The sequence below is a fragment of the Pholcus phalangioides genome, unplaced genomic scaffold (genome assembly GCF_987345545.1).
Source record: "Pholcus phalangioides strain wild (caught in Gottingen) unplaced genomic scaffold, Ppha-v1.0 ptg000008l_1, whole genome shotgun sequence".
Lineage (NCBI taxonomy): Eukaryota > Metazoa > Arthropoda > Arachnida > Araneae > Pholcidae > Pholcus > Pholcus phalangioides.
The window spans coordinates 25720518-25744428 of NW_028301601.1; the positions used below are offsets into that span (position 1 = coordinate 25720518).

Sequence of the window (23911 nt, forward strand, 5' to 3'; positions counted from 1 at the left end):
ATGTAATATTTTTTGTAACTCCTCCTTCCATTCGTCAGTAGTTCTGTGTGTTTTCCCAATACCCAGAGGGTGAGGGCCCTCGTGTAAAACACTGTGTAACTCTTCCTGTCTATGCAGTAATTCCAGTTTTTCCTCTTCTGTACACATTTGAGCTGACAGGGGAGTATTATGTTGTTTTAAGTCCATCCCTTGTTTAGATCTAACAAAAAGTGAATTAGACCCTATATTGAAATTTTCTTCATCTTGTCCAACTAAGGTTGGGAAGTCATCAAGATTAGGTGTTTTAATACCAGTAGGTATTAAAGGCAAAAAAGTACGTGTGTTCCTGTTTGTAACTCCAGGTCTGGCACTGCATCCTGAAAATCTAGCCGTATGGCTTCCTCCACAGAAAAAACACTTCAGATATTTCTTATCACCTTTGACAACGCAACTTCTAGTCTCATGATTGCCTGAGCAGAACGAACATACAGGCAGATTTTTGCAAAAATATGAACTATGCCCCATCAACATACAGTTCCTACATTGAAGAGGCACCTGGTTACCCCTATAACGTTCGATACTGATTGGGATATCACCTATGTTTTTTACATTTGCAAACTTCTTATTTTCAATCGTCACCTCTACTAAGAATAACGGTAGTACTCTACCAGACGAGTAGTTCTTCATATTAACTACCTTCACAGTGGGATACCCCTGTTTAGACAGGTCATCCGATATCTCCTGCGGTTTTATATTCGCAGGCAGACCTCTTATCACAAATTTGATGGTTCGATTACCTTTAGTCTGATATGTATGATATTTGTATTTTTTTTCGTCAAAAATTTTTGTGACAGTACGGTGATCTTTCTCCGAAAAAACCTGAAAAGTCATTTTATCACCTGTTGGCTTCTGTTGCGGAGGAAATTCACATTTTGCTTTAATTTCACTGAAATCCTGTAACCACTTGTTTCCCCAATCAGAAAGTATTATTGGGGGAATGTTACTCTTTTTTTTATTTTTTGTTACCATAATGAACCCTTCGTTATCATCATTACAGCCATCAGAGTCTGAATTTGTAGTGGGAACACTATCTTGAAAGTTCTGTAAGTGTTGTGTATTGTGCAATGTGTTATCTATTGATTTTTTCTTTTTTTTGCCAAAAATAACCGAAAGTCCATCATTGCTATCAGCAATTTCATCACATCTTTCATTACCATCTGATCTTTCGTCGTTACTTGTTTTTGTACCTGTTTTAATTTGTACAGGAGTGCTGTGTGTGTCATTTGCACTGTCCGATTGTTCAGCCAACACTTGACCAATATCATTTGCCTCTGAAACATCCGAGGTATTTTCCAGTAACAATTTAGAAGGAGACAGCGTCGAATTATTATTGGGTATGTTATCATTTGACATAGCCATTGTGTCATTTATCGAAAAATTTAGTGTACTATTCTGAATATCTAATATAGGAAGCGTATATTCACTAGAGTCATTTAGCCCCATGAGCACGCTTAAGCTCTCAGGCGGGGGTGAATCTGATGACACAGTAGATGAACTACTGTCCGTAGAACCCGATGTACAGGTATCACAAGTATCACTACTGGAGCACGACGAAGTAACTGAGTCGTACTCTATTTTGTTATGTACAACCTTTTTCTTACTCCTACCTGCCCTTTTAGAGGTGCTCGTCCCAGAGAAATGTTCAACCCCCTTATCATAACACTTATCCGGACTATCTCCCTTTTTGGAAACTTCTTCATCAGTATTCCTCATTTTCCCATTTTTCTTTTTGCCCCTATCTTTCTTGCGCCTTGCCCTCTTTTCACAAGAGGGCGAGGTGGGGGTTTCACTAAGTTTCGGAATTACCGACTTAAATCTAAGCTTGCTACTATGAATGCATGTACTTGCATTGACCTCTTCAAAAAATGCATGAGATATTTTTAATACTTTTTCATGCAAAATTTCCTCCTCACTAGGGGAGGATTCCAACAAGACAACATATACAGCAAATACATCCTCAAGTTTTTGTGCTATTGCACATTCGTCATTGATATTTAGGGAATTACCCTCTTCATAACTGATTTTCAACCAATTAAATACAAGTTTTTCAAATTCCTCTTTCTTATTAAGGGAATCATGGTAATCCTCTGCCAGAGAGCACAGTTCTCTGACAACATGAATGTTCCCCACATTTGCAAAAGGACAAATCAAACCCATTGAGCACTTACTACAAGAATAGAACTCACCTGGATAGATCCAACAAGAAAATCTGAAAAGGAAAAACACAAGGGAAAAGGGGCAGACGAAAACACTGGGGGAATCACAGGGAGAACACAAATCGGCTGAACTGAAACACTGACACTTGTACACACTGATTCACGATGAGAAAGCTTCGCCATCAAAAGATATCTTCGTTGACAGCAAGCTGAAGCATTATCCACATGCGATCCAAGCAGGACACCCAAACACCGTAGATTTTGACGATTCGCTGCTTCTCCGTAGATTCTCGTTATACTACTAACGCTGAAGAGCTCCGAAAAATGCGACCACTCGTCACGGCGACCCAGTTGATTTTTGATTTTTCAGCGCCTACTGAAAGCTTGATTCGCACGCTTGGAGCACCCGCTGAATTGGCCGTGTGTGGGAAAATTCACCAATAAAAAATCACCGCATCGACAATTCATCGACAAAGTGATACGTATTGTGAGTGAGTGAGTGGATGAGCATGTGAGTGGGCGAGAATGTTAGGAAAGTGAGTGATTGATGTAGAGTCAGGGAGTTCGTGAGTGAGCAACTGAACGAGTGAGTAGTGAAAAAACCAGAGGTTAGAAAATCAGCCAGTGAGTGAGTCGCTCATATGGTCACTCACTCACTCATTCACTCAATCACTCACTTGGTCATTCATTGGCCACTCACCCGATCGCTCATTTGGTAACTCACCCACTCGCTTGATCACTAATTCGGTTACTCGTTTACTAACCCCAATCGCTTGATCACTCATACTGTCACTCACTCTGTCATTCATTCGGCCTCCCATGCGGTTGCTCACTCACCAAATTCACTCGGCCATTCACTCACTCACTAACTACCTTTTTTCGCTAGTTTCCTTCACCAACTCATTCGGTTACTCTCACTCGTTCACATATTCACTTACATTCTCAATCACTCGGCCACTCACTCACTGGTGACGAACTGTTGTCGGCGAATTTTCCATAAATCGTGTTTGGCGTATATTGTTCTGATGTGCGTACTTGTGGAGAGATTCTTACCAAGGTACTCTCTTCGCTGGTGCACCGATGGGGGTGGGGGTCCTCGATAATTATTCACACACGCGACATCTTTATTGACTCCTCACGTAAGCACCTTAATTACTTTCAACTACGAGCATTATGAGCGAGTCCATTCTTTACGCCAAGACTTTGTGCGAAAGAGTGCTCTTCCCTAATTTTGTGACAGGCGGTGCTCGTGAAAGATGCTGGAACCCCCCCCCCCGCGTTGATTTGCAGCATGTAAAAATTCGTGACGCCGTTATCAAAATTCAATTAAATCTTGCCATTTGTTCCATTCGAGGTTGCCATCGAAGTGAAATCGAATAAATCTGTAAAGATCCGATTATTTGAACTGATTTCGGACCAGAGAGGAAATTCAGATCCGAACCAATGGGATTAAATAGGGACGGAAGTAATTTTCTCGCTTTGTACGTTCGCGTTATTCCAATTAATTCCGTTCCAAATAATGCGATGTCACCGGGGTCTGTAATCCCTTTAAACAGGGTAGTTGGTGGACCACTATGTGGATTATAACTTGTTACGTCTTTTTGTCATAAGAGGATGTTTCGAATTTTCATCATCGTCATCAAATGCTTATCTAATTATCAACGGGACGAAAATTCCAGTGTACGAAGAACGGTATTGTAAATATGGTGGCAACACTGCAGGGCCAATACCTTCTAGAGCTAGCCTGCTCTAGATGGTATTGGCAGGGCCGTAGCTTGCTTTCTCGGGTCAGACATTTTCTTGGAGGGGGGGGGGGGGCTTAAATGGAAAAAAATTATGCAAAATAAATATACATTATTTTTGTGAGGTCCCGGTTTAGCTCGGGGGCCCCGGTTGCCCCAGCCTAGTTACGGTCCTGCAATACTACTCTTGAGACGCCATGAAACTCAGTGGGGTATCGTCTACATTAGTGTAGTCCCCACCAAGCTGTAGTAGGCAGGTTGGAGGTACGTGACGGATGATTCAGAAGTGCTCGGAAAAAACAATTCAATCGAACACAAGTGAAAATCATTTGCTGTGATACTGTACATACGTACAAGAAGGTAGGCATGATTCCTACACATTGCTAGAGGTACGTATGCGTCTTACGCATTTCTTGCGCTGCGAAAATACCCCCCTTCCCCCTCCTCAAAGTATTTCTAGCGGAACACAAGAATGCTCCGCACGCACGCATTTCTAGAGTAGCCAATAATCTGCGCATCATGCGTTGCACACCTTCTACTCATGTCTGGGGCGAAGCAAGTCTTCTATGAATTTCACGGGCTTGAGTAAGCCTCCGACACATTTCTATTACTCAGAAAAAACCACCAACAAAGGAGGCAAATACAAAACTCCTAATGCGTTTTGATACGCTATATGGGTATCGTCTTCAGAGGATTAAAGAAAATGTCACTCTGACCGAAGATCCCACTTGGATTGATTACCAAATCTTCACTCACTGTTGCTCAGCGGAAAGAAAAATATATATACGTCTCTCCAAGTCAAACGTCGTGACGAGAATGGAGCTAAGTGCCTGCGTGTAAGTCTTCCATAACGTCCTGATTGGGTGCTTGCGAAAGGACGTTATGGAAGTCTATAAGGTCCTTAGACTATAAGGTCCGAAGCTGAGCTGAGCTCTACGCAGGCTCTCAGCTTCATTCTGGTCACGACGTTTGACTTGAGCAGACGTATGTTTTTTTTTTTTATTTCCGCTGAGCAACCAAGAGTTGAGATTTGGTAACCAATTCAAGTGGGATTCTCGGTCAGAGTGATATTTTTTTATCCTCTGAAGTGCATAAGGAGTTTTGTATTCGTCTTCTTCGTTGGTGATTTTTTCTGAGCATTATGAGGCAAAGTTTACCTACTCTATCACATTTCTATTAGATGTGTAAGACTCTTGCACATCTTTAACGATGAGCGAGCTCACTATGCATATCTGGGTGGTGGGGTGTTAGTGATCCTCTGACGCATTTCCATGGATACGCAGGCCTCTCACGCAAGGGTACGCAAACCTACTGTTCATTCTCAAAAGAAATTTGAAACGTTGAAGGTTAGAAACCACTGCCATGACCCATTGCCCTTCCCCATTAATTGTTGATAGAGCTTAGCCCTGGAGACTAGGATGAATACCCTTCTTTTAAGCATGGGTACACTATACCAGTGTGCCGCCTGCCAAGGACTAATCTACTAGTATGCACCTAAAGTCGAGGATGTGTGTGGGGGGGGGGGACATGGTTGATTGTACTTGTGTGCTAGCTTAAGTCCACGATATGGGGGGGGGGGAGTCAAAATTGGTTGTAATTGGAAGAGACGCGCCGTATTTTACAGTCGTGTCTCTTTTCAACTGCCACCTAAAGTCCTTGATATAAAGGCCATGGATCCCTATTTGTGCGCCATCCAAAGTCTAAGATGTAAAGCTCATTACTTCTCTACTAGTGTGGCACCTAAAGTCTAGAATGGTGGTGGGGGGGGGGGCATATGGGTCACTGCATCTGTGTGCCTTCTTAAATCCAGGATGCGGGAGGGGCTTATGGGCCACGTATAGAGGTAGGTCCTGAGTGTTTCCTCTTGCTCTCTCTTGCTTCTATTCTGGAAACGCCGTGGTGACCGTACTTCGTTAGACTTCTACTGACAAGTCTCTGCAGTGGCAGGGAAAGTCCATTCGCTCTGAAGTGAAGAAACCAATCTATCGAGAAGAATATATTTGTCTGGTTTCGCCATAATGCACCAGTGTTGTCGTTATTTAAGAAAAAAACCCACCATCTCATATAATCCCTTAAACTCTGGTCCATTATGCATTGGCAACAACCTAATGCCATCTTTTTTAGAGAAAACATCTGTAGGAGTGAGAATCCATTATACGGATAAGGCTGTTTTTTATTTTTTCCGGCCCATTAAATGTTCATTTTTGTTTAGGGCTTGGCTCATGGAGCAGATGTGGTTTTTTTTTTTTGTGCAAAATCCGAGAGCCAAGAGAATAATTAATGAAAGACTTAATTGTTTCTGACACAGGAAATGAGTGGTCGTTTTGTTTTCTAGTCTTGACATTATGCTTTCAGTGTTTATTGTTGTTGTTGTTATTTTAATATCCTTGGTTTTTTCTTCAGCAGATGCGATTATTCGGGGTCAAGTAGCTCTTTTTTTTTTGGTATGACTTACTAGGATTATAATTTTTCTTATTCGCTGTTCAGTTCGGAAATGACCGGCTTTAGGTGGTTTTCTGTGGTTTATACCAATTTCGAGGAGGGAGAGTTGGTTGACTTCCCATCGGAAAGGAGAAGGAAGAAAAAAAATCTTAATGTCATATTTGAGCTTTTACATAAGGGGCCGTTCAAATATTACGTCATCATCGATGGGGGGGGGGGGGGTTCCGATTTGCTGACTCTTGATGACAAGGGGGGGGGGGTTTGAATAATGCTTACTTCATCAACCACCCTTTATGAAAATATGAGTTAGGATACAGAGGGGCAGGACTGATGATGAAATTTTGCTGACAAGGGGGCGGGGGAGGGGGTCAAAAATGGCTGAAAATTGAATTTGCTTACGTAATACTTGAACAACCCCTGAATGCTCGCATCGTAAAAGCTTGATTGAGTTCGCCCTGCGCAATCGGTAATATCGGCATTTTTACCCTTTAAGCGGCATTGACGAGACATTTCGTTGGGAATCACTGTGTTAGAATGTGGAATCACTATGCATTCTTTGATGACAATTGTTTGTATTGTGTTCTATCACCTCTTGAAGTTTTGCCCATTTTTTCTGAATCATACTATAGGCCAGTGGTTCTCAAACTGTGGGTCGCGACTCCCTGGGGGGGAGTGTCGTGATAGATTTTCCAAAATAAAAACGCCTGATCTTGTCTTAATTTTTTGCGAGGTAAATAAAAGTATGTCAAAACAAAAAATACCTTTACTCAACTGAGCTACTATAAGTATCATATAATGCAATTCCATCAGATTCTACTCGTAATCAATATATCATGTTAATACTAAAACGGTGAATTAGGGAGAATTATCCGATTTGTTAAAACATATACAGGTATTTTTCAAAATTAAAAACACAGAATGTGTGTGAGAATAATATGAAAAAATGGGGTAAATGTGTGCGTCTATTGTTCTCTAATATGAGAGAAGAATATTATTGATGTGGTCGATTTCAAGCGAAGAATCATTTTGAAATTAGTTGATTCTTTCTAAACTGCATTGTATATAAAAATCAAGGATAACATGATTTCCCATTAGCACTGCCAACTAAAAATAATTTGATGTCACTAATTACGCAAAATTGGAACAAAGTTAAAAAGATGCTCGGTAAAATGCTTTCGATACAGCGTATTTATTAACAAAACAATCTGGAATGCCTTGGAAAACAGGGACATATGGTCACCTTGTGTGTGTGTGGGGTGGGGGCTTGTCGGTAAATTTCTTGTCAGTGGGGGGTCGTGATTCGAAAACCATGGGAACCACTGGTTTTATCTTATAATATGCCTGTCAGAGGCGCCGACGTGAAGAAAACATTGGAAGGACTGAAAATTGATGGTCGTCCCGTATATACGGGACTCAAGCGCGTTCGCAGGAGGAGGAAGGTGCATTGCATTGTTTTTCAGAAATAAAATTGTTGGGAGGGAGTCTCATCCCCTTTACAAAATTTATTGGGGGAGGGGGACTCAAATGGCCACCTCCCCTTGGTTCCGGCTCTTATGATGCCAGTGTTTCTCAACCGCCGGACCCTGCCATCTGTCAAACCGGACTGTGAATGATTAACTGTTTCATTTTTTATTTATTTTTTAAAAATAATGTTGAATCCCGTTTCAACGAATACCGTTATGCGAAAATCTCGTTTTTGACGAACACTTTTCTAATTTCCCAAATAAGTTTACATAGGAACAATGCTAGGTAACCTGGAATTCCTTTATGATGAAATTTCGTTTTAACGAAGTGATTCCTCCGGTCTCTTGGCGTTCGTTATAACGGGATTCGACTGTACATGATGATCACATTATTCCCAAGAGATCTTTCCGAGATCCAGGGAAATTTATTTTCCATTAGTCGTGTGTATGACCGGGCCGTCCACCCACAGAAGAAAAAAAAAAAATCAACCGGGCCGCAGGCTTCGGAAGATTGAAAACTATTGATAAAGTGGAACTTCGATTAACGAGCTTAATTCCTTCTGTGAACGTGCTCGTTATCCGAAGCTCCAGTGTATATGTAATGAATATATTTTTCGTGGTTCGTGCTGCCATCTACACGTTGGTGCTGTCATTAAGAATCGAGATCTTTTCACTTATTTTAAATTTTACTATTTGTTTAAATAATATTTTTCTGGTACTCAAAAACTATTGCTACAAAAAAAAAAGTTATTTTCATGCAAGAATTTTTACATTGATAACATTGCAAATACTTTTATTGTATTCAATTACTGATAATTTGTCTTTTTGTATTTCTTTCGTGAAGGTATTTCTCATGTTCAGACAATCGGATCGTCATGTTCGGTTCTCGGATAGCCCGTGAATTTTTGCTGTAATCCTTGGAAGAGGATAATATACGGCTTTGTAAGTATAATTATCTCTCACTTCATTGTTATTATGACAAGATTATTTCTAATTATATTGCATCAATTGCGACGAAGAAAAGAAAATTGCGTACCTTACCTGCGATTTTCATTTGTTGCTCTGCGGGACCAAACCGCCTTTCCCCTAGACATTGCCAAGGGGTTCCGCGAGAAATGGTGATTAATAGCGGTGTTGATATTTCGTTCCGACAGCCATAACATTGCCTTCCCGCTTTGAGATTTTTCCAGGACACTTCCCTGATGGAAGTGTGTGTCAAGACGCATGTGTCGCGTGGACCGGTGCCGTCTTAACGCATGTGCACCGCCAACGTAGTTTCAAGAGCAAACAGGCACCCCGTACGAATTTATTTGGTACCCGCGCGTGTCTTTTACGAACGGCGAGGGGTTTTGTCACACTATGCATTTTCAAAAATATGCACGCGTCTTTCGCATTTCGAAGGGAACGCGAGGCTCCCACACATTACTCGGAACACGAATGTCTGCTACGCATTCCAAGGGGTTAACAAGGCAATGGATTTCGCATACCCTCTGTGCATTTATAGCAGTGTTTCTCAAAGTGTGCGTCGTGTCTCCTAGGGGCGTCATGGCAAGCTGGCGATATTGATATGTGCTTGTTCGATCTTCGAAAAGTTTCTTTGTTAAGACTCTTTCAAGGGGAATCCTTGGACTTACTTTGAGTAGTGAAGAGCAGGGCCACAACTAGAGACTTTTGAGTAGGGAAGAGCAGGTCCACAACTAATCACCTGGGGCAAAAACCGTAATTTTGACGCTTCCAGGGCTCCTACTCGTCCTACTTTTTGGTAGAATGTCCTACTTTTGTCCTACTTTCTAGGTTTTGTCCTACTTTTCCTACTTTTTTTACCAAATCCTATCGACAAAATTTGTGTAATTGATTTTAATTGAGCAGAAAATCATTGATATATTGCCAAATATTACAAATGTTGAAGAATGCAATTAATGATTCTGCCAAAGCAGAAATTTTATCATTTTTAAGGTTATTTGGTGTATGTGGACCAGTTGGTTGATTAATTTTTCATTTGCTTAGTTTGAGGGTTCAACAAGTATAGTAGTCATTAAAAACTTCTGTCTGGATGGAAAAAATAATTTTGTATTTATTACTTCGTGGTCTTGGACAGTAACCAACATTCAAAATTACGGTGCAAATAGGTGAAACAACAGTTTTCATTTCAAAGCAGTTGGATACATAGGCCTATTCTAGGTTTGGTGATTCTGGTGCTACCCAATAGCATTCAGTTGTCTATATTTTTAAGGCATGAAGAGGCATAAACAATATTTACAATGCTCAGCAAAGAGCTAGAAATGGAAGTGCTTCATTTGTCAAAAATGATTACACTGGCATTGAACAGGAAAATGTGAACAAATCCCTTAAAAAAATGATGGACAACGCAGTAAAACAGGTTCACCTTGCCTTATTTACATCAGATCTTGTTATGTACACATTTTGCATTGTGTTTTTGAAAGTGGTCTCGAAGGAGCGTCATTCTTAAAAAACTTAAAAAACGTACGTCTTCAAAATTTGCTGTGCCTTGTCGAAGAGAGTTGACAAGCTCTGCACTTTGGAAGACTCCAAAAAAAATAATGTAATATATATGAGGAGAGACAGCAAAGAATTATCTGTGTTTGCTAGTGCACTGTTTTGGCCAAAAATTGGTTTTGTAACCGTCATTTTGCTTTGGCTTGAGTCAATCTTATAGGAAACTGAAATAGTGCTATGAAAAAAAAAGTTAATTCAAAATTTAATTTTTTTTTTGCAAAAAAAAATTTTTTTTAGGGATTTTTTTCCCATTATGCTATGATTATGTTGTCTAAGGGGGGTTACCCTCCCCCATCCTACTTTTTAGTCCTGCGTTTTCAAACTTTTTTTCATTTTTTGAGTGGGAGCCCTGCGCTTCTTGCATGTAGTAGAAGCAGTTAAAGGGTGAATTCGGCGTCCCCTTCGGTCCAGTGCCTGGGGTATCAGACCAGCGTGCTCCACCCTAGTTGTGGCCTTGGGGAAAGAGAACGGTTCGTCACTGTTGACGAAAGTTTGAGAATCACTGGTTTTAGGAATATTCACTAATCCTATATATTCAAAGCGGATACGCATGTCTCCTACCAGGACTGGACAAATGTATTGACCTTCATCAGGGCTATATAGTAAGAGCTTTTTCATCTTTGTAAACGCTATTGCCGCTTTGGCTCAGATGCTCATGTCAGCTACTGTGTGACGTAATGCCCAAGCACTTTACCTCAAACAGAAATCAGAGCAAAGAGACGTTTCGAAAAGGATTATTTTAAACCTCAGTTAATTATTTTACTGTTTCAAGTGAGTGAGATATCTCGTTTATGGATTTGTTTTGGTGTCACAAGTGGTGTTTTTAATTTGTTTTTTTTTATTCTTTTGAAAATGAGTGTAAAAGTATCACCATCTAAAGTTGTCCAATCACGACGCGGATCTTCAAGCTAGCTTCGCTGAGACCATGTAGCTATATGATTTGGTGAAATTTGGATGGGGTTGATATTTTCTCGTGAAAAACTGACCCGTGTATAAGCCGACCTTCCTAAAATTGAGGATCAAATTTTTCAACAATAAAAAAACCTTCTGCCATCATACACGAGTACATGAAACATTAAAATGATGGGAATCGTTTCAGCACGGACCCTTATGCCAATACAATGAATTCCACAACCCTCCTCGTGCCGGTAGAATGGAAGCCTCGCAAGTGTGGCTCTTGTGGCGTCGCTCTAGAAGAGGTGTGCTAAATCTAAGTCGAAAGGGCGAAAAAAACATTGGTGAGCGAAAACAAAACGTGGTGGGGGGGGGGGAGGGGTGATAAGAGAGCTAAAAAATAGATCCCACACGGGTAGAGATTTTTCCCTCGAGTCACCCCTTCAGCTACGGACACCCCCATCTCCCCCGAAATCTTTTCAAGAACCCCCCCCCCCTCTTGAAATAGAGGGATACACGAAAAAAAAAAAACAAATACCATTGGATTTCATTGCTTTTTTTTTTTTTGCATACGTGTCTTCCATCGAAGCTATCAACCAACCATCAAATATGCCCCCTTGAACAATACTCTTAATATATGCAACATTTTCTTCTTCTCGTTACTCAAAATTACGATCCGAGAAGTCTTGTCCCGCAGAATTCTCGCGCTAATTCCCACCGCAGTGTCCGAAAGGTATGCACGTTGTGAGAGGGGTAGGGTAGAGTAGGTGGGGGAGGCTTTTATTTCGTGCTTCTCGTCGTCGTCGTGATTAATGCCGACCTTAATGAGCGGCTTAACTATCAAAATTAGTTTCTACACCGAGCTATTCCGACTTTTCTGTACATACTCCCCAACCCCCTTCGGTATCCCTACGGGAACATCGCTTAAGGGTTTTATCTCGGGCTGGGAACGATGGAAAGGGTAAACCCACTTTTTTTTAAGAAGGATTTCAATGTTGACCTGGGGAGTGGATGGGGGGCGTTTTAACTTTACTAAAGTGTTATTATTATTATTTTTGCTGAAGAGTTTCAGATCTAAGAAGTTTATTTTTCTAAAAAATGATGATGCTAGTTATTAATGGGTAGGATGGGGAATTTTTACTCTGTCGAAAATTATTATTTTTTCTGTCATTATGGTGGTATATGTTGAGATCAGTACTCGATTCTTCGCTCTCTATGGTTTTAATTATAATAACCTCCGGTTTTTAAGCTTAATTTGAAAGAAAGGAAATTAATTATGGTTCGTTAAGTTTTTTTTTGTTTTGTTTTTGCTTGCGTATGCGCAGTGCCGAAACCGTAATGACTGCCGTGCGTAATGAACTGTATAAAGTTGCACCAAGAGTTCGTTACGTTTATCTGATGATTTTTTTCCCCTCTGTAATTATTTACTCTGATTATGTAACAATGGATAAGGTTTTTTCCCTTGATTATTATGTATATATTGCCTTATTATGTATATTGCCTTTTTTTGATTTTTCAAGATTTTTTAAATTTTTTTGTGATAATTTTCTCACAGTATTAATTAATGGAGTTACAGTAAAACCTCGTCAAGTCGTCACCCTGATAAGTCGTCACTCCGGTTAAGTCGTCATTTTTCTTCAGGCCCTTCCAGCTCTCATAGATCACACTGTTATTAAACCCTCGTTTACTCGTCGCTAATTTCGGTTAATGCGTCACTATGAAAAAGTTTGAGAAAGAGAAACAGATTATTTTTTATGGCTTCCTTAAAAAAAGAGCTTGTTAACAGCATTGCCATATGCTTAAAAGTCACCATAAAGTCCAATAAACCCAAACGGAACAGTTTAAGTAACGAAAGTTACGCTTGGGAAGTTCATTTGCCGACTAAGGTTTTTGGAACGTTGGGTACTGTTCAAGCTAGATCTCATTTCTGAATGGGCTCCATTGGAGAAACTGGATAAACCGTGAGACACCCAAGCTCTGTCGCAAGAAGGAACGCAAGCACTTCGCTTCCTCCCCCCCCCCCCCCAAGGGGTGGGACCAGGGCATCTCCGGCAAAACCAAAATTTATTGATATGTCAAAGATCACATATAGTGCAAGGAAATCAAAAATTATGCAAATCGAAGAATCAAATTAATAAAGTTAAAGTCAAAGTGCAACGCGCGAGCACGGATAATAAATAATCGTAGAAAGCATCGGCTCTACTAATTTAGGGCTTGGAATTTAAACAAAATATCTTTGTTGAAAAAAATTAGACATTCTTTCCCAAGTTGAGGTCTTCTGTTTACTTTTCCCTGCCCGGGGGGGCCCCCTCCACCAAGTCAAAAGTGTTCGAGATTACTTTGTAGTTGTATCATGAACTACTGATGAAGAATTCAAACACTAAAATTAAATTTGATGTATATGTAAAATTAATGTGCAATAGAGAGTTCTGTTATGAAGAAAAGCTACTTATTCAAACAGTTGCTCTGTTAGCCTAAATTAAAAATTGCTAGTATAAATCAAAGTGTACAGTACATTTTACTACAATAATTCAAGTAATAAGAGATAAAAAAGGTAAAAAACTGCTATATTATTTATTTTTTCGCAATCTATAAATTTTATTAATAAATTTATTTTGATTCATACTTTAATAAATGTCATATTACTTTAAATTTATACTATTTTCATAACATTGCACATTAAAACTGACGGAACTCCGCTTAAGCCGTCATAATTTTTCGATAACTTGAGGTGACGACTTATCGAGGTTTTACTGTAATACCTTTCCCACATCGTCGCACACCTCCGTGAAGGATGATTTGAATGGTATTGGATCTTGGACATTACGCTGATACTCTTATCGTCTACATTCGGGTGGTCACAAACTTTTCAATCCGCGGGACAGATATCCCGAGAAACCGTAAAATACATTCAGAGAAACCGGAGAATGCGATAGATGGGGTTATATGATCCGTATCTCGCAGGAAATTCCCGTAATTTTGGCTGCCCCGACTTTTACAGGGTGCCCCCATAGAAATTCATAAAAATTGAACGAATTTTTACATTTTAATGCGGTTTGCGAAAAAGTTATTCTCACGAATGATATCTTTTTTTTGGTATAGATATAACTTGAAAAATGATTCGAATTTTTGCCAATGGAGGGCGCACACGGACGCGAATCACTGGAAAGTATGCAAATCAAAGTCCTACAAAATGAAAAGTGATGGATTAACAGTTCATCTGTCAATTTTCCTGCTGCTACTTTACCGCACACCCAACTTTGGTCGCATCGCCGATTTCCAACCAGTGGAGTTTGGTGGGAAATTAAGGCGCCATCTATCGGTGATCGCCTCAGCCTCTGTAGGTGAAGAACTTGTTTTTGATGTTCTCTTTTGCCCCGGGAATCGAACCCCCGTGGACCTTTACGGTAACATTCATGGTCGAAGGCGAGCATCATAACATTGCACCGCTCTGGCGCAATTTTCCCGTTTCTGTCGTGGACAAAAAGGTTTTCATTGCGGTGTTAACATTTGTGGATGAAGCACACTTTGGCCAATAAGTTGCTCTACCTCAGCCACGAATAGCCAGCTGAAGCTTTTCAAATGTTTCAGACGAGAATAGATCGAAGGAAGATTCAAGTACCAAATTCTGTGCTTTACGTTTCTGCAGCGTCCTCTGTCGTATGTATGCAAAAATAAACGCAAACCACATTAAATGTACAATTTCCTTTATGAATTTTTAAACTATTTACAAATTTCATGAGACAGCCTGTATTTATCTCCAGCTGACCGTAATGTCCTGAGAAAAGTACGGGAAAATGGGATCGCGAATTCGAGAAATCACCACTCGTCGCCATAAATTCTGCCGATTGTTACTAAAATCAGTTTAAAATCGCCAATGACGGAAAATGCCGCAATTTTTCTGGGAATTCTGATTAATGATTAGCGGTTTCCTCCGTCTTTGGCATCATTTTTCCCGTATTGGAGGGCCCAAATTCCCGTATTTTTCCCGGGAAAACATTATCAGCCTTTTATACAAATGCAATTTTAGGTCCACGTCTAATAGTGCAGCTGTTGCTGCTATTTATCCAGAAATTTGAGAACTTCATTCATAGATCACTACTAGTAGGTATCCACGCAAGGTAGGGTTACCATGTTCGAAAACTGAGAAAGGAGGACGCCTGCGCCCTCAGTGACGTCACTTATCCCAATTTTCTCAATAAATGGCGCCCCTATTCTGACCAATAAAAGTTCGGCCCCAACAATAATCTTTCCCAACTCTCAAACAGAACCACAAAAAAAGTAGAAACAGAAAAAAATTCTAGAAATTTCAACGGCTATTGGTTGAAATCGTGTGGGAAGAAAAAAAACTCTATGATATCAGCCTTGACTTACTGTAGGTTTTCCGGAGGGCTGCATGGCTTTGACCTATTTAATTTCATTGTAGAAAGAAAATTACCTTGATGAAGGGCTTATTCAGTCGTCTAGTTTTCAAGTATGGTACTAGATGAAAAAAAAGTTTTACTTTCTTATTTAAATATCAGATGGCAGCAGCTGTTCCATAATCAGTTTCATTTTTCCAATGATGCTTATCGGGCTGCGTGACAAAATATTGTATTCGGCGAATAAATGAAAAGTCGAATTCGCCAAATCGCGAGTGTTAATTTGACCCAGTGATGTTCAAATCGACCATTTGATGCAGTTGTTTCGGAATTTCACGATGCGTCACTTTGGCTTAGGTTCTTTCTCATGTGGGCGGGGTGCATGTGTGGTGTAGCAGTAGTAGGTAAGGCCTACAAAAAATGGCTCGGGGATCCATGATGTTCTTAAGTCAGCCACCTCGTTGGGCAATTTGCCTGTTGTGGCGTTGTATTTGTATAATATACTGTTCTAACTTCACTCATAGTTAGAAAAATTAATGACGGATATATGGCAGCACTACACGTCAACAAACTTCATTTTAGGTTGACAACACATACAAATTCCAGAGTGGTGGGCCATGTTCTGGTTCGAAGGAGGGGATTCACCTGCCCTCCTTCCCCCATCCAAGGAACCTGTATCCACTAATGGTAAATTTCTAGGACCGCAATGGTGTGCAAAGCTCTTTGCAATACATGAGGCCTGGGAAACTTGAAATTCATGGGAAGTCTGCACACCCATGGAGATGCGTAGGAGGCTTGCATGTCCCTAGAAATTCATGGGGCGATAGATGGTGTCACTTATCTCCCAAATCGGAAGTGAGAAACAAATATTTTTATGGGTGCAATTTAGTACCAGTGGATTCTTCAGAATGACTGGTCAACCATTTTTCGTGCTTTAAAGTTGGACAACCAGAGAAAATAAACTTCACAGCCAGGCTACGACTCAACCTGAATAATCCAATGCATCCGTGTGATTTTCAATCTATGCGAGGGGAACTAATTTGAACCACGCATATTCACTAACGAACCAAATATCTTCAAACTGAGTCGTGATATTTCATTTTTGCTCATTAGAGCTGGAGTTAGGGCTGGAACTAGAGTGGTGTGTGTGGAGGGGGGGGGGGGCAGCAGTTTTACGTAGGAACAAAGAACACTGTTGTAGAATTATCAGACTTTAAATTTGTGGAGCACTGCAAAATTATGTTTGCCCCAGGCGGCTAAAATCCTAGTCACAGCCCTTACTGGAGTTCAGGGAAATCGGCTGAAAAATACAATAAATTAAGAGTAATGAGTATTTTTTTTGGCATTACACACTTGGATTGGGTAAATATAATGCTCATATGCAAATGAAAGTTTTTGAATGCAAAAAAAAAAAAAAAAAGATTTGGCTCGTTTATTCAAAACTTAAGAATAAAAAAAATCAAGACAATACATATTGAGAAATCATTATCAACTCACATTATCCATACACAGTTCACTATATGAGTGTCACAACTAGAGAAAGGCAGACAGCTTGTTCAACTATTTATAGTAAAGAAAAAAAAATCAAGTATACATTCCTGATACACTGGGCATCAAAAATTCACTTTGGAATTGACCCCATCTATGAGGAGATTTCGTTTAATAACCATACGAGTTTCTAACGGTAAAATCAGGTACACTTAATATTGTTTTGATCTTTGATGATATGATGGTACCCCAAGAGTTAAGACAACACAGGTCGACGATTCTGGGATGTTATCCAGGAAATTTCCTTCTGTGATCGTATGCGTGGCCAAGTAGGTGATTAACTGCTAGTGACCAAGTGATTGGATGCGACTGTATGAATGACCATGGAAGTGAGTGGTTGACTATATGAGCACGTGACCATATGAGTGACAAAGTGCCTGGTCGTATAAGTGGCCGAGTAACTGCTTTCATTATCAAGTTAGTGACCGTATGAGGTACTGTCATTCCTTAATATGGTCACGCACTCACTTGTTCACTTATAGTGTCACTCACCACTTCAATTGTTTGCTCATGTGGTCATTAACTTGATCACTAATACAGTCAGTCAATTACTTGGACACTCACATGGTCAAGGCAGGCGAAATGCCCAGGGACAAAATGTGCCAGGGGTGTAATGTTGGAGGTGAAATTTCTGTAAGCCTTCTGGCGATATGCTGAGTATTATAATATATATGATATTATATATATATATATAAATATATAATAATAACGATAAGCTGAGTAATATAACCTGTGATTAATAGCAAACCACATGTGGGCCAAATTAAAAAAAAAAAATAAATTTTTCTCTATCAGATATGGGTCATTTTCATGAAATAAAACATAACTATAAAATACTATACATGAATAAGGGTGCCCACATAGTTAAATTTAATTTTTTACCGTAGATTTTAGCTTCTAATAAGTATAACTAATTATAGTTCATAAGAGAAGTTTATGTAGTAAAACAAACTTTTTTGCTTATTTTGTGGAAATAACCCAAATCTGAATAGGAAATTGAAAAAAAAAAAAAAAGAGAGAAATTTTTGAACTCGCTATATTTGACAGATACTGGGGACAATTATGACCTATTTTTCAGAAATCGCCCAGATATTATTCTGATAATTCACAGAATTGTGTACATATATACAATATTTTAACGTGTATAACCCCCTGACTTTTTGGTCTTGAGATTTGGGAGCCTTTTTTTAAAAAGTCCCCCCCCCCTTTTTGGGGCCCTTAGTTCTGGCAAAAGAAAACATCACCCTATAAATGTTAAAATACAGTATTTACACATTGAACCTGTAAGGAACTTCTATATTGGAATTTAGCATTGTATGAACACAATTCTGAGACTTACGATTCTGTAGATGCATGATGGTTATTTTGGAAAGTGAGGATACAAAAATAAGGGCATCCCGAGAAATTGGAATTGTTGGATTGCGATAATAATATTTAGTTTTCCCATAGAATATGGCAGTTATTTCAAAGGAAAAAAGGTAGCAATCAAGGGTTGTTCGAAAAGGAAGGATGCATAACATAGGTCTATTTGGACAGAGTTCATTGCATATGTGGTGTGCCTGTGACTTCAGAAAATATTACAGTTCAATTTACATCTGATAGAGGACATTGCTATATATACCACAGTCTACTTACATCCTCACAGCATATTTTCCTCTTTGTTTTTTTGTTGACAACATCTTTGAGATATGAAGACTGTATTCTCCCTCTCTCTTATCATTTTCGGTTTTGCTCTCGTGATGTCTTAAAAACATGTAACTGCCTTTTGTTTCTAGTAAAGTTTGTTTAGAGTCTCAGATCCCCTTGTAAAAATGGTGACCCAGATTAAAACGATGAAAAAAAGAAATTGAAGCTTGCATTTTTCTGTCACATTCTAATTCTGAAACACTGTTGCACTGTAGCAGTCTTCGGGATGTTGTCAATGAACTAGCGGGCACACAAACATAATGTGGTTTTAGATATGTGACTCTAATCATTCAGAAGGTTAAAATTACAAACTTTACTAGAAAAAAGGTGGTTACATGTTTTTGAGACATCACGAGCGCGAACTGAAAGTGGCAGGAGATAGACATGCAGTCTCAATGACTGTGTTGCCAGCAAAAAAGTAAAATATGCTGTTAGGATGAAAGTACACTGTGATATGGCGACACTCTCTATCGGATGGCAATTGAACTGTGATGTTTGCTGAAGTTGTGGTACTGGCCAAAGGTTAGTCATGGTCTGGCGCAGTTGTTCCATAGGTGAAGACATGAAGAAACTGGGGGGGGGGAAAGCATGATGACACCAATTCTATACATGCATATAAATTAAATCAGTCGGTTCCATCATTGATGCCGCATCTCTGCCCATGGGTTGCTCGAAAAAGCAGCTGGGATCCTCAGTTTGAGACGGTGATGGAGGTTGTAGCAGTTAACCAGCCATGATCCCTTAGCTTTTTCTTTATGGTCTTTTGCCATTTCTATGTAAGTCTGGCTGAAGTATCGAGCTTACAATGAAGAGAAAAATAATTCATGAACTAATGAATAATTTGTAGATGGCGTTTTGCCAAACAAGTGTTTTGAATAAATAGTAGCCTTTGCATTTTTACTCTCGAACACCCTTCATACGAAGAAGACTGATGGACATATAACAAGAACACTATAATGCTCGTAAAATAGAACAAATTGAAAAATTGCCATATGATGATAAAGCCCAAGTATCTCAGTGGTTGTTATTTCAAGGGTGGGTTATTACACAAAAGGAAGAAAACATTGAGAAATACTGTTATTTATCGTTACGGCAAGGCCCTTGCATAAATATACATATTTCTTTGAATGGTATATACAGGGTGTTTTTGAAAACAGTTTCAATGAAATGAAGGTGGTAGTACCCATCCCCATCAAGACTGGCAATATTGCGTGTACTGAGCTCCAGTCTAAGTGTCAGGAAAATGTAAAGTTAAATGAACCAAATTGAACCTTTAACGGGGGGGGGGGGGAATACAAAATCATGAACTACACAGTCCCATTCAAATCAGACTAGCATGATACAATATATAAACGAACAAAGCAAAGCTCTAAAATGCTAACAGACTCAATTGAAACCCGTGCCAAATGCTTTTTATTAGTATGAACCTCTAGGGGATGATGTCACCTACAGGTGATAACCAAAAAAAAAAGGGGGAATGAAGTGCAACACAAACGCAGAAGGAAATATAATAATAGTAATAAAGAATCAGACGGTGGGGGGCACCAATTCATTATGGAGGAAATCATACAAAAAAAGGGAATTGCTATAACATTTCCGCGTATTATCTTATGCCAGGGAGACAGAAGTAATGGCAGTGTGGTGTAAGCAATAATTCATATTATAATTATTATGAAAAATCACTTTTGTCTTGTGTTGCTCTGTAATAAGCCGTTATCTTGTGCAGGCTATCGTGCACTGATAATGGTGTGCTGTTTCTCTTCCCCGGGTATCAGATGCCCATTAGGATTATTTATATCATAAACACCTAGTGTTTCTATCCATGATAATAATTAAAGATTTTTACTTTAATGATCACAACAATCCCATACAAAGCTTGGCTTTCTTTATCATAAATTGTTGATAGTCCTGTTAACAGACCAGCACTCACATGGCTACAGGTTCCATCATAAATGTTGTGCGCCTGATTGGATACCACAGTGATACCTGTATGAGACTGAAACATGTTTTGAATTGAGTCAAAAGTTCCCATTGATGATATTTCACCCTTATGACGACTGGTTACTTATGAACTTTATGTATACTGTGGCGTTGCCATAGCAATTATTATATATACAGCCCTTAGGTGCTGGGAATGGGGGAAAATTTTTGATGCTGGTCTGGTATTGATGTACTTTGTTGTGTATCTCTTAGAACGGAACCCAAAACCATGCCTTGAAGCCTAAAATTTTTTGTGATTAATAAATAGCTCAAGCACAAAAAATTCACTTGGTTCATGAAACCTAGATTTTCTTTTTGTCAAACCCTGCCTTAAACAGAATATATCTTAGTCTTCTATTTGTTTTTTCTACAAGTTCCACTATATCCCTCCCACCTCATTTCATTGAAACAATTAACAAACACAATGTAATCAGATATGTTTTAATACAAGAATCCTCTGCAGTTTCTTGATCCACAAAGGCACTTTACTTTCTTCGAATCATTTTTTCCTTCACTAAATCTATAATCAAATGTCAGTTCCGTGCCCCGGCTTATTGCTCTTCCAGCGAAGAGGGCTATCCTGGGAAGGCTCAGATCACGCATGTTTATATACACCGGGTACGTCTCCAGATTTGGCGAACACGAATGGTTTATGAACCTACATATGTTGCCGAAGTTTGAGGCGTCCACGACATATTTCTGTCCTCCGGTGTCGTGGAAGTTCAGGTCACAGGTGTAGATATCATCGTTGTCGTGATAATACTCTCTTCTCTCCGCCTCGTCGTTTGTGATGATCTCCCCGAGGTACTCTAGGACGAACTGGCCTTTCTTGATGTCGCTCAGTGTCCTGAGCCCCCATCCACGGTCGTCGCTGGTCTTGAATATCTCGAGTTTGACCCTGGACCCTTTCTGTACGACGCGGTTAGGACACTCGATGCCGCACCTGCATCTTTTGTTGCACTCGAATATGGGGTCTCCCGGATCGACAGCGAGAAGTCCTTCCAGTGAGTAATTAGGCTCCAGGCTCTTCTGGAAGACGCAGCGGCAGTAACTGTCCTCGTAACACTGCAAACAATCGCATCCATTGGTGGGTTCCCGCGATAGATCGACGTAACTGGACACGTAGTCGGTGATGACGTTGAAATGCGGGGGAGGACCCGAATATTCGGCGTTGTTCACCCTGATGTACCGCATGTTGCCGCTTTTTTTGTTCAGCTCGATTTCCCAGTCGGCGAGACGTTCCGCATAATCGTCTGTAACTTCCGTGCCCATTCAACGGATGAATAGATGTCGTCTGCCAGTCACTCAGCCAGAAGGAAAGCCAGCTATTCCCACTCAATGCTGCCAGTACAGCATCCTTCAGAAAGCAACTAACGAGGGACACCAATGCGATCTAAACGGCTGACAAATAAAAACAAGGAGATTAAAACATCAATAACGTGGTGCGTTGCCATCGCGGGGATGATAAAAACTGCCCGAATCATGGGAGTCCGATTAACGATTGCGTCGTAAACTAGAGTTGCGAATAAAATCGTAACTTTGTTTCCGGAAATCAATTCGTTTCGCGTGACCATATTTCGTTGAGAAAAAAGAAAGTTTAGATTCATTACGGGACACCGCGATTTTAAGGACAATTAGCAATTGCGAATTTGCTAACCGCCGGCGGAGAAAAGAAAAATAAAAGCATTTATAAATTTTATTTACGTACTGGATGTCCCATAAATTCATAAACAGTTAAAAAATTCTTAAAAATTGGAAAAACTGCTGTTTTTGAATGTGGTTTCAAAAAAGTGATTTGCTTGAACAGGGGAAAAAAAAATTGGTTCGAATTTCCGGTGATAGAAGGCGCTGCATGAAAGTCCGGCAGGAGTGATTGACCCGAACCTTCTTCAATCTCTTCTGTATCCGAAACGTTCGTAAACCTTCAGCCGCTGATTCGGGGCTGAACTATAACGAATTTACCAATAATAATTAGTCCACCAATGTTAATATCACGATAGAAAACCTTCTGTAAGAGCCAGTTACAGGAAAATTCAAAAATAATCTGTTAATGGTACACCCTGAATTTTATCGGACTATGATTTGCTCTCGTGAAGCGTCCTCTATTGACAAAAGTTTGAACTATATTATTTGGGGGGGTACAAAAAATCCTCTTTCATGAGAATAACTTTGTCTCAACCGCATTCAAATGCACTATAGTTCGTTTCAGGTTAACTTTGCAGTGAAAGGGAAGCTATGAGGGAACCGCATCACACGTTGCTATGACAACGAAAGCCTTTCAACCAATGTATCGATGCGCAGTCGCGGTAAGGTATAGCTGATTCTCGCCAATCTCACTGAGAAAAATCTTTTTTTTTATGCATAATGGTGATCATTTTTTTTTCTATTTTGAAATTCTTAAACGAATCAAGATCGATTCAGAACACTATTTTTTCAGTATTCATTTTTAATCATTCAAAACATTGAAATATTCTGCATAAATGATCATCGTAAGCCTCCGATATATGGGAACTATATTTTGCGGCGAAGGAATACACTCTCTACCTTTCTCTGCACTGCAAAGTTAACCTGAAACGGACTATAATTCCTTCGATTTTTATGAATTTTTTAATTATTTACGAATTTAAGTGACACCCTGTACGTATTATTAATTTATAAATTTATTTCTATACTTACTTTTAAACTTTTTAATAACTTATAAACTTCTCTTGATGTACAGTATATTTTATTATCACACATGCGAGAAACAGCGTTGGGCTCTGACCCTCCTGCCATCTATCAAATAAAAGACAAAACAATTTGTTATAATCGAGTGAAACCGTCTTTTGCGATACTGTAGGTAGGGACAGAAAACAATTATTTTCACAGGTTATCATATCATTGTAGACAGTTTGAGTATTTGCGCTATTTCCTGTTGAATAGGAATCCCTCCGCGACCAAAGAAAATATCGTTATAGACAGTATCGTTATATCTTATATACAAGTTTCACTGTAATTGTCCTGTTGGAATTGGACGTTAGTTTTCAACAAGTTTTCCGTATGAAAATTAACAATATGTATATAAGTGTAACAGTATGACACAC

At 39.5% G+C, this 23911-nt stretch overlaps 1 protein-coding gene and 1 pseudogene across 4 annotated transcripts in view; one reads left to right on the forward strand and one right to left on the reverse strand.

Annotated features, from left to right (window-relative positions):
- Positions 1-23911, forward strand: part of LOC149084090 (tyrosine-protein phosphatase Lar-like) — a 205455-nt gene that overhangs the window by 83414 nt on the left and 98130 nt on the right. For 2 of the 3 annotated variants that reach the window (XM_089234443.1, XM_089234445.1), the window contains exon 1: positions 8698-8784. The gene's annotated coding sequence lies outside the window, so the exon portion shown is untranslated. Of the gene's footprint in view, positions 1-8686; positions 8785-23911 lie in introns of those variants that run through there. The other variant, XM_089234444.1, reaches the window with a different exon arrangement.
- LOC149084092 (histone-lysine N-methyltransferase SUV39H2 pseudogene) lies at positions 21259-22272 on the reverse strand (annotated as a pseudogene). The gene has a single exon (XR_016192945.1). The product of XR_016192945.1 is annotated as a histone-lysine N-methyltransferase SUV39H2 pseudogene (transcript).